Source organism: Nerophis lumbriciformis, linkage group LG34 (assembly GCF_033978685.3).
Source record: "Nerophis lumbriciformis linkage group LG34, RoL_Nlum_v2.1, whole genome shotgun sequence".
NCBI classification, from domain to species: Eukaryota; Metazoa; Chordata; class Actinopteri; order Syngnathiformes; family Syngnathidae; genus Nerophis; species Nerophis lumbriciformis.
Genome location: NC_084581.2, coordinates 6,330,001 through 6,342,995, shown reverse-complemented (window position 1 = coordinate 6,342,995; position 12,995 = coordinate 6,330,001). Strand labels below are relative to the sequence as shown.

At 39.6% G+C, this 12,995-nt stretch overlaps 1 protein-coding gene across 5 annotated transcripts in view; it reads right to left on the bottom strand.

The window, feature by feature from the left end:
• Positions 1-12,995, bottom strand: part of hivep2a (HIVEP zinc finger 2a) — a 125,110-nt gene that overhangs the window by 95,877 nt on the left and 16,238 nt on the right. For 4 of the 5 annotated variants that reach the window (XR_012049305.1, XR_012049306.1, XM_072912211.1 and 1 more), the window contains exons 1-2: positions 8,795-9,134; positions 912-964 (exon numbers count right to left, since the gene is read on the bottom strand). The gene's annotated coding sequence lies outside the window, so the exon portion shown is untranslated. Of the gene's footprint in view, positions 1-911; positions 965-8,794; positions 9,135-12,995 lie in introns of those variants that run through there. The other variant, XM_072912212.1, reaches the window with a different exon arrangement.

The following is a 12,995-nucleotide window of genomic DNA, read 5'->3' as shown; positions in this document are numbered from 1 at the left end:
CTCGCATCCACGTTCACTCCTGCATGTTTTCATCAGTTCCCTTTGTTTTGTCACCTCAGTGGCTGCATGGTGGACCAACACTTTCTTCTGCTCATTTCTGGTTCACTCTTGCTGTGTCTCAATTGGCACACTTGTCCTTGGAGTGCATAAGTGTGTTGCACTAGTATACTTACACTTAGTCTTTGAGTGTGTAAGTGTGCTACAGATATGTAGTAACACTTTGTGTTGGGATTGCATAAATATGTTACACTTGTGTACTTACACTTAGTCTTTTGAGTGCATACATGTTGTCACATTGAGAAGTATACTATGTTAAAATGCAGTACACTGTCAGTACCAAAATCTACTCAAAACAATCAAAATGATGAGCGTGCAGTGATAGACAGTTACATCCCTCAATAGTCACCATCTTGGTTATATAGTGATAAAGGAGGGGCTAACTTGAAATGATGGCAAAAAGAATGGAATAATTACATAATTTAGAAATCAAGAAAAAGGCTGTATTTGCGGGGCAATATAAATAATTGTTGGTGATACATTCTTGTGGGGTGGTCAAAATTTACCATTGAAATTAGAGAAAAAGAAGTTAAATAATGCAATATCTATTAAGTGTACAATATGCATTTAGAAAAGTACTGCTATCAACATTCATACACTAAGAAACTGAGTACACAATATACACAGGTGTACTGATGGAAGTATTCGATTTGAGACACAGCATATCAGCTTCCATTCTGTAAATGTGTCAGTCATGTGTCACATGATAAAGCTGTCAATCATTCCATTCTAAGCACACAGGACAACCTCAAGTTCAGACCGATTGTCTTTGGACCAATCACCAGGCAATCACAGCTTGATGTTCACGCTACTGACATTGTCTCACACATACACAAACTTGTGTTGATTCCTACCTGATGGTGGTCCTCTGGTCCAGCCCAGGAAACCCACAAACTGGTTGTTACCACTTGGAGGAGACAGAGACAATCATGAGGTTAGACTCAAAGCACACATATTTCATCCAGTCACTTTATTGTTTATTGTCAGTTTCTTGCTGATTGAAGGGGTACTTTGTTTTTTGTACGCCTCACTTTTCATATGATTCTTATTTAGAAGAAAGTTGTCGCCAAATTTTAACCCAGTTTTTTTTCATACTGTCTCAGTTATTTTATGACCAATCCTTGTACTGAACAAACTGTGTATTGGCTGCGTATTATTCGGCAGAATTAAGCGTCCAAACAAATAATACATGCGTTAGTGACTCAGTCTTTGTTCTGTTTTTTAATTGAATACAACTGCAAAATAATCACAGAAAAACAAAAAGTTGTGAACAGGGCCGTAACTAGGATTTGACAAACAACGAGGTCAATAATTGGTGGTCCAAGAGGAGCTTTGAAAGGCTTAAATCATGGATATACCAACACAATTTAACTAATATTACCTTGAGCAACACAATGCATTTACAGAATAACAAAAGTTTTCATTGACGTACAACTATCATGTGTTATGTAATCTAACATCATTGAAAAGCAGCATGATTTTGTTCCAGTCCACTTGTTTTATTAATATGCTGAAGTTTAGCGTACTATATTATTTTAACATAATTAAAACCTATATTTCAAAACCTTACTACAATTTTAACTATACAACTAGGATTTGAACTCAAGACCTTCTGCTTTGCAACACAGATGCTGATGACGCGTGCCACGGGACGTTTGGAGTAACATTTCATTTGAAGCGCCTTGTCATTCAATAATTTACATTTGACATGTGTTTCTTCATGCAAAACGGGCCCTCCCACGGATCACCAAGTCCTACGCACAGCGCGTGTTCTGCGTTTAGTGCGGTACAGGCTTGATCTCTGTGAACAGAACCTGACTGACATGACAACGGTATTATACCAACAGCGTTTCACATAAATTTTATTCAGGTGAAACCAACATTAGTTACATCAGTATAATTTAATATTAACGTTATGTTGACAGCACATTTTGGATTAAAGTAAAAGTGGACTAAATGGTGGTACAGTGTTGTCTGGAGTTGGAGCCGGACCAAAGATTGTTTATTGAGAGAGGATGATCTACCGCATGGTGATATACAGCGCACACAATGTTCTACACAGTGTACATTTACAGTCAGTTATATCATCTTCCTTTTGTCACCTGACATGACCTTGGTGTCCTCAATGTTAGTTACGGCCATGGTTGTGAGCGACAACACTATGACAAAGAAGGTGAGAAACACCATTGCATTCAAGAAAGAAGATAACAGTATTCCTCAAAAAAGATAATAGGGATGTTAAATGTTCATTTATACATTTCATTCATTGTTTTACTATTTTATTATTCTCTATTAAAATCCATACAATTTTTTCTCATGGTAGCAATTGTTTCCATTTCCATCTGAACTTTTGGAAGAGACTACCGGTACTAATGAAAACCAAAGTACAAGTGTATTAGAAATCTCTCTCAGTGTACTGCAATACTGATGAAAGAAGAAGTGTTTTTTTAGTTGGGACAATAACTTAGATGTGGAGTATTTTTACTTCCTGCATGGTGACTTTCTGATCCTAACCTCCCATTTCTAAAAACACTTTATCTTCATCTCCGAGCACGTCTGAGCAGCTGCAGTCTGACAAACCCCAACGAATAAAGATGACACATCATGTCAGTTTCATGTTTCTTTTTGTGCTTTTGTCTCCTTCTTTTGTGCGTCCTAAACCCGCTGGGCTTTCTCGTCAGTTTTCTCCTGCTGAGACACCGTCGCTTTTAATCTCCTGGTACCTTTATTGTTCTTGTAAAATTTCAAATAAGTCAAGGGAAGGGGCTACAGAGAGGCTGACATCACAGGGTGAGGGAAAAGTTTGGCGGAAGTAAAAATACAAGAAGCAGCTTAGGTGTGCCTAATATTGTGTCCGGTGAGTGCATGTTAAAGGTCACAAAGACATTTGTAGCAGAGATCCGGCTGGTATTTTGTGATGTTGGCAACATTATTTAGCACAGGTGTTGTAGCTAATTCTGCATAATAGCTGGTGAGAAAGCAGGACAGTTTGGGGAACGCTGTCTCCTCAGCCCCTCCCATCCCAGCATTTAAACACATCAAGGTGTCATAGGACCAGTTATAAATAGAGCATTTGCACAGATGAACGTTTTCTGGTTTCATTTTTAGAGCCTGTAAAGTCTATTTGTGGCATGTTAGATTTCAATCAATTTCTGACAGACAAAGACAACCACATTACCAACATTTGTTTTCTCAAAATTATCAAGAACTTTGGTGTCCAAAGTGTGGCCCAGGGACCACTTTCAGCCTGCAGGTTGTTTTATATTGTCCCGCTGCACAGTTTAAACACAGTGGTATCTTGCCTCTCCTATGCCCCACTATTCCTACTATGTGATTTGTTTTTTGACGAAAAATGTTGTTGAAATGTTACCACAGTTTTTGTATTGGTTGAAATGTTGCCACGGTTTTTGTATTGGTTGAAATGTTGCCACAGTTTTTGTATTGGTTAACATTAAGTATGGGTAGATCTATAAAATATGGCAAAAATAAGATTACTTTTTTCATCCCATCCGATCTTAATAATCAGATTTTTTTATATTGATATTTTGCCAGTTTTAAAAATATTTATTAAAAAACTAAATGAGCTATCGAGATTAGTTCAACATCTTAATAATACACTGAGTAAGTAAAGGAAATTGAATAAGAAAAAACACAATAACATAACGTTATGCATTTATTACCAATAAATGCTCTGAGTGTACTTGCTTTAAAATAAAAAAAGCACACACATTGATATGTTATTATTTCAACACTGGTGGCCACAGTATTAATATTAGAAGCTGTCAAGTTATCATTAACAACCAATAACAATGTTTGAGACGCTGCAATGAATCAGTGGTCGTTCACAACAGCCATCTGGCTCGCTCTGTATTTTGGAGTTAGTTTTGCAATTTTTGGCTACATGTGTTTTTTAGGTGGCCGCTTTGAGGTCTGTGTATGGAGGCAGGCAGTGTGCTGGACCCTGGCTGGCTCCATGAAGGTAAGTGTTTGTGAAATGCACGGTCAGTGTAAACATGCTTTACCCAGACCAACGTTCCTTATCCTCACCATGACAGCAATTCTGTCGCATTGTCAATTTCTCTGACTTTTCACGTTTAATAGTGAATTATATTTTTATTAGCCAATTGTGTCAATCTTTTTAACGCTGAAATCATAGGGCCTTAAATAAGACAAAGTCACGACTAACAAGTTTGATGATTCTGTTTATATCTGTGATTCTGTTTAGTATTGCAGTATCATGTAATCGAAAGTGGAGTGGGAAAATGTTGACCGTTTAGTTGTTGTCAAGGATATTTCCACCATGTTTGATCGAGTTAATATACAGTATGCTAAAAGCTGATCAACGTGGTTGACCTGAACTGTATCACATTTATATAATACAAACAGAAATCACACAGCCCTAGGGATGGGTACCTTTCACATAGGTTACCAATTCCTGGTACCTGAGAGTCAATTCCGGTAATTAAATCTAAAATGTTCTTATTTAACATTAAACACTGAGCTGAAGATAACTGGGCTGTCCAGTTGTTATATCTTGTTTTCGTTTCGAATCCAATGGACAATGGAAACAATGAATAAGTGGGGAAAATCGGTGAGACATTTTATGGGCTCATCCAAATGCTGTATCAAGTGGTTGTAATTCAGCATTAAAAAGAAGAGAAGAAAAGTCTATACAGTGTACTTATTGAAGTGCACTGACAAAAGTATTACATTTGAGACACAGCATAAGCCTTTATTGCTGCCCCTTGATCCAATCGTGATGCTTTCTTCCGTGATCATATCGCCACCTTCACGCTTCCTGGTCTCCTCATGCACTCCAGCATCTCATAGGTGTTTGTGTGCGTCTTAATAATTCAGCCTGCAATCAGCAGCTCTCAGGTTCCTCTTCAGCCTGCCGGCTGAGCTCACTTACACGCAGGACAAACTTTGCAGTCGTATTGAGAGGCGGCGAGATGAGTTACACTCATTGTGGCGCTCGGAACCACTGCTTGGAAATTCTTTAGTCTCGCAAGGAGGTTATTTTTGTGGCACAGCATTGTGTTACTGTGCTGCAAGGTGCATGACTTACACAATGCTTCAGTCCACCTCTGAAAACTAATGGATCATTTACTCTCATTAGGTACACAATCTAATCAGATCCAATACAAAAACTCTATCAAGCTTCTGGCTTCTGAACCAAAACAATGCTCTGAACGCTAAATTTCTTAGCTTAGTTAGGTGAGGGCATTCCAACATCCAGTGAGTCTTAACAAAAGTGGTAGGACAGAACCAGCAGGACTAAAGTACTGTTGCAGTCTCGTTCCAATAGAACCCACACAGACACACACTTCTACACAAAGCTCCACCAACATTTTTAAGTAAAAAGGTGAACCAAACATCACAGTATCTGTGTGACACAGGTTCAAATGCCACTGTAAGAAATGGTGGCAGATGGCTTGTAGGTCAACCTTTGCATGTGCACACTCTCACACATGCACAGCCCCAGCAGCAACGTCATGGCCAACTCCTTATGAGGCCATCAGACACTTTTACTGAGGAGAAAGCCTTCATTAGTGGTTTTTCTGCTCTTGACTCGCTCTGTGTCCAAACCTTGATTCCATTTTCATTGTTTGGTTTTACTGCGTCAACGCTCGTTTTAAAAAATGTGTGGTGACACGCAGAATGTACATATGGGACTTTTAGATCAATCCTTGAGAGAATTCTCAATGGGTTGATCATGTTTCTCTTTAACAGGAAAAAAGTTCTTATCAGGGCTGGGCCATCAACCCTTCCTCATATATTTGCACAGTGAAATCATACGTCTATGCCAGGTCTATTTGCACTCTTTCAACATGTATTTGCACTTTTACAACAAAGATATGTTCTGTTTGTTTATCCTGCAGTTATCGTGCTGCTTGTTGGTGCTTGTTCTGTTTTTTCACACAGTTTAGTGTGTGATGATGTAATATTGGCGGGCTGTTTGGCCTATTGACTCTTAGTATTGTGTCAATACTAAAGATCCTTCACACATAATGACGTTTCACACATAAAGATATTTTAGGAATTCTCATTGCATTGAATCAATTGCATCTGGACTGTTTGGGTTTCTTGAAATACGTTTTGCCTCTCCTCCGAGCAGGCTTCATCATTTTATGCTCAAAGACAGCTTTAGTGTGACTAGAGCTGTCCTATCTAGTCAATGCCCTGATAATACAATGCAATGGACGACTGAGAAAAATCACAGGTATCATACCATACATATGTTGTTCTGCTCCAACATTATTCCATGTAATATTTATATTCCACCCTAAACTACTTTCACTTTTCCTACCACATTCAAACCATTTCAACATGCAAACATTCTAAGACTCACAATGTTACAAAATTAAGCATCTCAAAACATCCCAGCTCTCCCAGCTTTTCCGGTCACATGATTCCCATGGAAATTAATATAATTTTTCCACATTTCTCAAACCATTCCAGCATGAAAACATTCAAAATAACAACTTTTCACATCCTAAACATATTCCACTTTTCCTCTTCAGAATTTCAGTTGAACTTCAGCCCTGCAGAATTTACGCTCAATATCTATACAAATCTCCATCTCTAGTTGTCCTTGCAATATTAGTATATGTTTGAGTATATTTGGCAGGGGCAATGTGTAAACACATGCATTCTTCTTTACAAAAAGAAGAGATAATTTACACCAGATTTAGCTAAATGTATTTTCCATCTGCAGGTAGGTTAAGATAATAAATACACAATAGAATACATTCAAAATCTTACCACATAGTCATCCACCTCAATCACCATTACTGATAACCACAAACATAGCTCATGTTGACAGTGCTGATTTCCCAATAATACTTTCCTGATGTCTTGAGCGAAATCATACAGGTCAGAGCACAATTTCAGACTATCTGGATGGTTAATCCATTCTTAAATGGAATGAAAAGCCTGACTGCCCAATGTCTCAGCTTTTTGAAAAAATATACAGTCCTTATTAACTGTTGTTATTATTTAAAAAGCCGTAGCATATTTTTGAATGTTAGTGGCTATGGTATTAATTATGGGCTGCAGTGTCCTTCAGCAACATGCCTGCCACTTGTTGCACACAATAGACTTTGACTATGACCTTTAACCTATGGCCCTTGCTGCGGAACGGAAAGGGAGGGGGCATCACAGGATTATGATGCACAGTCTGCAAATAAAACAGGGAAGTAAGGCTGACTGAGCCATCTTGCAGCTTGAGAGGCTGAAGTCATGCAAGATTTTGTATCCCTGAAATATTTTGTATTCCCTGCCATGGGAGCAGAATCCAGAGGGGGTGTAGCTACATTATGTGTTCAGATAATACAGAATGTGGATTTTTAAAATCATGCCTTGATTGTCAAAGATGTTGTTTATAATGTAACATGTCACATAAATGCTTTTGCTAATATGTATATTACATGTTTTACTTATTAGTATATATTGCTGCATGACAATGTCTTAATAACTTTCTCTATTTCATACAAAAGTGTAATGTTGCTAAGCTGCTATATGTCTGTAATTATCAACAATTTGGACTAATTTCATCATTCAAAGATGACGTTATTAGGGGACACATTATTTCAGCCTACAGTTTTGTGTGTCTCCTTTATAAACCTCAGATGCTATTCTAACATCCATCCATCCTATCCATTTTCTACCGCTTGTCCCTTTCCGGGTCGCAGGGGGGGCTCTGGAGCCTATCTCAGCTGCATTCGGGCAGTAGGCGGGGTACACCCTGGACAAGTCGCCACCTCATCGCAGGGCCACATACTTGGGATCATCAATAACGAAAGGCTTAAATTGCCTCTTTGATTGAAGGAATTACATGGTGCACCTTGCGTACCATTGTCATGCAGCGATAAGAATACTAATAAGAACATGCAAAGATGATCAAAAACATTATTTAAGCACATTTTTAGCCACAAGTGCATATTACATTACAGAAATGTCACAGGTTACATCACTAACAACATATTTGACCATTAAGGCATGATCGTGACAATCCACAGTTTGTAATATTATGTACTATTAAGCAGCATAAGGAGTTTCTTAACAAGGAAATGTCGCTGGTATCTAAACACCGAGTGTAACTCTGCCCCCTTTGAAGTCAGGGCAGGGCAGGAGACACAAATGATTTCAGGGACACCTGTCGTGTGTCGGAGTCTCCCCGGCTGGGGCCCTCCTCCAGACGGCAACACGTCATGGAACATTCCCGGAACCAGCCAGCGTACCACCCACCATCGCTTGCTCTTTCATACAGAGGAAACAAACAGTGCACGTAAAGTCAAACACATATAGGAGGTGGTGGACACTAACACTAACGAAGTGCATGAGGTTGGAATCATTAGGTTGCACTAACAAGGAACGCGCTAAGTAGACAAATTACTTCCCGACAGCACACAATGACGGCAATAATCACAAAAGTGATCAGAATGACAGCAGGTGAAAGCGGTGTCTACACAAGCCGCTTCCAGCATGAGGATTCACGGCTTGACTTCCAGCCTCAGCCCGCCGCTGCGTCCATGTCTCCCCGCCTGGCAGCAGCCAGCTCAGCCGTGCAAATTCCTCCGGGTGTTACGCAACCCTGGTAATCTGCATGCAAGGCGACGCGTGCCCCGGGTATTCCCCCAGCATCGCCGTACCCTCACCCGCTCACGATTACTCGACACAGTCGCCCGGCAGCCACCTAGCCCGGAGCCCTCCTCCCATGACAGCCCCTAATTACCTGCCGTCCGCCGAATGACAACAAGCCGCTGCGATTTTAGGAGATCCGGTTCCAGGCGAGCTTGACGCCTCTCGGTTCGCCGGTCCGATTCCAGAGGACGGCGGCTGGGGGTCCACGAAAGAGGAGCGAGCGAGGCGGAGGAAAAAGTTGCGTGTAAAAATGGAAGGAATCCTCTCCGACCGGATTTCTGGTGCCGGAGATCCTCCGCTGCAGTCAGCCGCACAGCGAATGCGAGAGAGTGTGTGTGTCAGGGTAAGATCTGAAGACACACGCGCATACACGCACGCACACACACGCACACGGGGGTTATTCCGAGCGACGCTTCCCAGAATAGAAGCAGCAAGGAGAGAGGCATGAGAGAGAGAGAGAGAGAGAGAGAGAGAGAGAGAGAGAGAGAGAGAGAGAGAGAGAGAGAGAGAGAGAGAGAGAGAGAGAGAGAGTTAGTGTGTGCGTGTGTGTGTGTGTGTGTGTGTGTGTGTGTGTGTGTGTGTGTGTGTGTGCGCGCGTGTAAGTGTGTGACGTCGTCGGATCCCCCAGCGCGCAACCAGGACAGAGGGAGGGGAGGAGAGGATCAGGAGCACTGGCCGAAGTCGAAGCTCTGTCTGCCGACTTGGAGAGAGCAGGATTCGCCGTCACCTCTGGACTGTCTTTATGTCTAACTCGCGTATATGACTGTCTAACTACTCTATCGGTCTGTCCATCTGACAGTCTTAATGACTGTCTGTCAAACTACTGTCTATCTGACAGTCGCAATGCCTGTCTGACTAACTGCCTGACAGTTAATCTGACTGTCTCTCTGGGTTAGACAGTATGTCTGACAGTTTCCCGTTTATCCTTACACTAGTCATGACACTTGATCAAGTTCGAATACAACAAATCAGTCTTTTCAAAAATAATAATGCTGACTTTTGATCGGTGTTGTCCGAAAAGTATAGGCATTTATATGAATTGTATTTGTCCTCTATCATACTGAGAGTTGTTTAAATAATGTGATTAGAGACATGACCAGGTCATGTGTCAGTCTGACATCCTGATCCTGCTGAATTTCTATCTGAATTACAGAAACCTGGAAACTTCCGACATAAGATAACAGAAAGCGCATTGGAACGTGTCTACTAGGATGTTCTCAAATGAAGAACTAAGGATGCAGGCCTTTAGGAGCAGAAAGTATTTGAGGGTTGTTTTTTTCCAGGGGGTCAGTAATGAGCCATTTGGGCTTTCTGGAAAATTCTACAGAATGCAGGGGCTAATCAAAGTATGCAGGCAGGTATGTGGGCTTTGGGGGTAGCATGAATACGTTTGTAGGTGAAGCAATCAGAATTCAACCACTTCATGTCAATACTTTCCAACTTTCAGACAACCTTGACTCTTCTGGATTCCGATTTCCATCCTAAAGTCTGGAAATGTCATATACACGTATGAGAAAGTAAAAGTTAAATTTAATTACTTAATAATTCATAATACAAAAAATAAAACAATATACAAATATCAATCAATCAATGTTTACTTAAAAAGCCCTAAATCACGTGTCTCAAAGGGCTGCACAAGCCACAACGACATCCCCGTATGTAAAAATATAACATGTATAATAATATCTGAATTAAATAAATAACTGTAAAAGAGCCCAGAGAGTGCAGACCTCCGCCAGGTCCTATTTTCCAAAAGTAAAAAAGTCCCAAATCCAGACAGTGATCCCAATCACTTCCAAAATCCTTTGTTTCTTATCCAATTTCCTAAAAGTTTAATAAAAACGTGCCCGTGCCTTTTTGAGCCATCTACAGTACATCAGAATTAAAAAGACTGAGTTAAGCCTTTTGTCAGTTAATCACTACCTTTGTATGAATTAAAGCAGGGCCGCAAGCATACACACACAAACGCAAGTTGAAACTAGTAATGTAAACATAAAGTAACAAAATACAAATTATCTGGATAAAGTCCAAAATGTAATCACTTCTTCCTTATTTCATTTTGGGCATTTCCTAAAAGTTTAATAAAAATCCGTCAATAACTTGTTCGGTTACTTTGCTAACGAACTAACTGTCAGACAAATCAACGGCAATGATTACATAACATGGTGGACGTAATAATAAACTATTTATTTATATTATATAGCCAACTGTATATCAAATAAATGTGTGCTATAAATAATTTTTGATGCATGATTTTTTTTTTTTTTATCATATTGAGTTTGGATTAATCATGAATGAATAATCACAATTTATTACTCACCTAATAAAATAGACCTTGATATTTGGTTAAAAAGGCAACATTATTGTCAGAATGTCATACAGAAACATAAAATTAGTCTTAACTTGAATACATGTCATTTATTTTCTCAAACTTTGCTAAATGTTTTATCTAAATTTCATTCAGATTTACTGTATTTTGGAGTAAAGTTTGCCATGCAGCAAGTATAAGAGTCTCCTCACTCACCTTTGCACTGGTGTATGCAATGACCTGATCACTGACATACAGCAAGCTGATGTGCCGCCTATCAATTAATCATCCATTAAAAGGTAAAAGAGCTTGCGGTCAAAATAAATTGCACAAAGAATCTGGATCTGTATATACACTATAATCATTTCGCATACATAATTTTTTGTGATTTATCACATGAGTCAACTCTTTCTTTATATTTGACACCCCTGAAATTATTATTTTTAATAACTGTATAAAATACGGTATGCATATACCAGTGTCCACACATTGGGGACTGCCTGTGAAAGTGAGGGGATGTTCAATTGTCACCAAAGGACTGATATGGGACGCAGCACTGTGGCGTAACCTTGTCATTTGAGATGTACACAGCTTCTAAACTATATGTAGATGTGTGTGTGTGTGTGTGTGTGTGTGTGTGTGTGTGTGTGTGTGTGTGTGTGTGTGTGTGTCAGTGCTAGCCAGCTATAAGTGGATTAACGTCTGCCTTCACCTATAAGAAGCTAATCGGTGCATGACCTCGTCAGCGGTGACGCCGTGGCAACGGAGCACCATGGCGACCGCGGCCTGCAGCAGCCTGTGATGCGACCTTTTACATATTTGCTTTACATACCCAGTAAGACATGCACGCAAACACGCACACACACACACACACACACACACACACTCACACACACAAAGAGGACGTAAACATCTACAAATTCTCTCTTAAAGGGGTCATATTAGTATTTTTTTTTTCTGCATTTAAAAAACTTCCTTGTGATGTACAATCAAATTCTTCGTAGGAAGTTGCCATTTTTTATAACTTTGTGACATGATACAATGCACATTAATGAACATATAAAATATAAATGTGACAGATTCTAGCCAAAGGCTGATTTCCATATGCAGTCCCCAGCAGGTAACCATCAACATGCTGGGGATCTCATTGCAAAGAAACAAGCCCAGGGATCATACATCATACGCTTATTTTTGCTGTATTTATCTGGTAGAAGTGGAAAGCCAGTTCCTGAAATAATGCCTACGTTAAACCGGTCCGGTCATGTGTGCTTACGGACTGTATCCCTGCAGACTGTATTGATCTATATTGATATATAATGTAGGAACCAGAAATATTAATAACAGAAAGAAACAACCCTTTTGTGCAAATGAGTGTGAATGAGTGTAAATGGGGGAGGGAGGTTTTTTGGGTTGGTGCACTAATTGTAAGAGTATCTTGTGTTTTTTATGTTGATTTAAAAAAAAAAAATGTTTGGGGACCACTGCTTTAAAGGGACATGGAAGAAGCCTTTACAATGTGATGAGGGTTTGAATAAAGGTGCAGATTATAAGAATGTATTTTTACCATTGAGGGCATCAGTGGAAATGTCCACGCACGCAGGATGTTGAGAACGTCTGGAATGTTTGTGACATGTATGAATTGCATTTCTTAGGCTGCTCAGTACAATGATGTTGACAAGAACACATCAAAATACAAACTCCATTTCCATATGAGTTGGGAAATTGTGCAAGATGTAAATATAAACGGAATACAATGATTTGCAAATCCTTTTCAACCCATATTCAATTGAATGCACTACAAAGACAACATATTTGATGTTCAAACTCATAAACTTTATTTTTTTTTTGCAAATAATAATTAACTTAGAATTTCATGGCTGCAACACGTGCCAAAGTAGTTGGGAAAGGGCATGTTCACTACTGTGTTACATCACCTTTTCTTATAACAACACTCAATAAACGATTGGGAACTGAGGAAACAAAT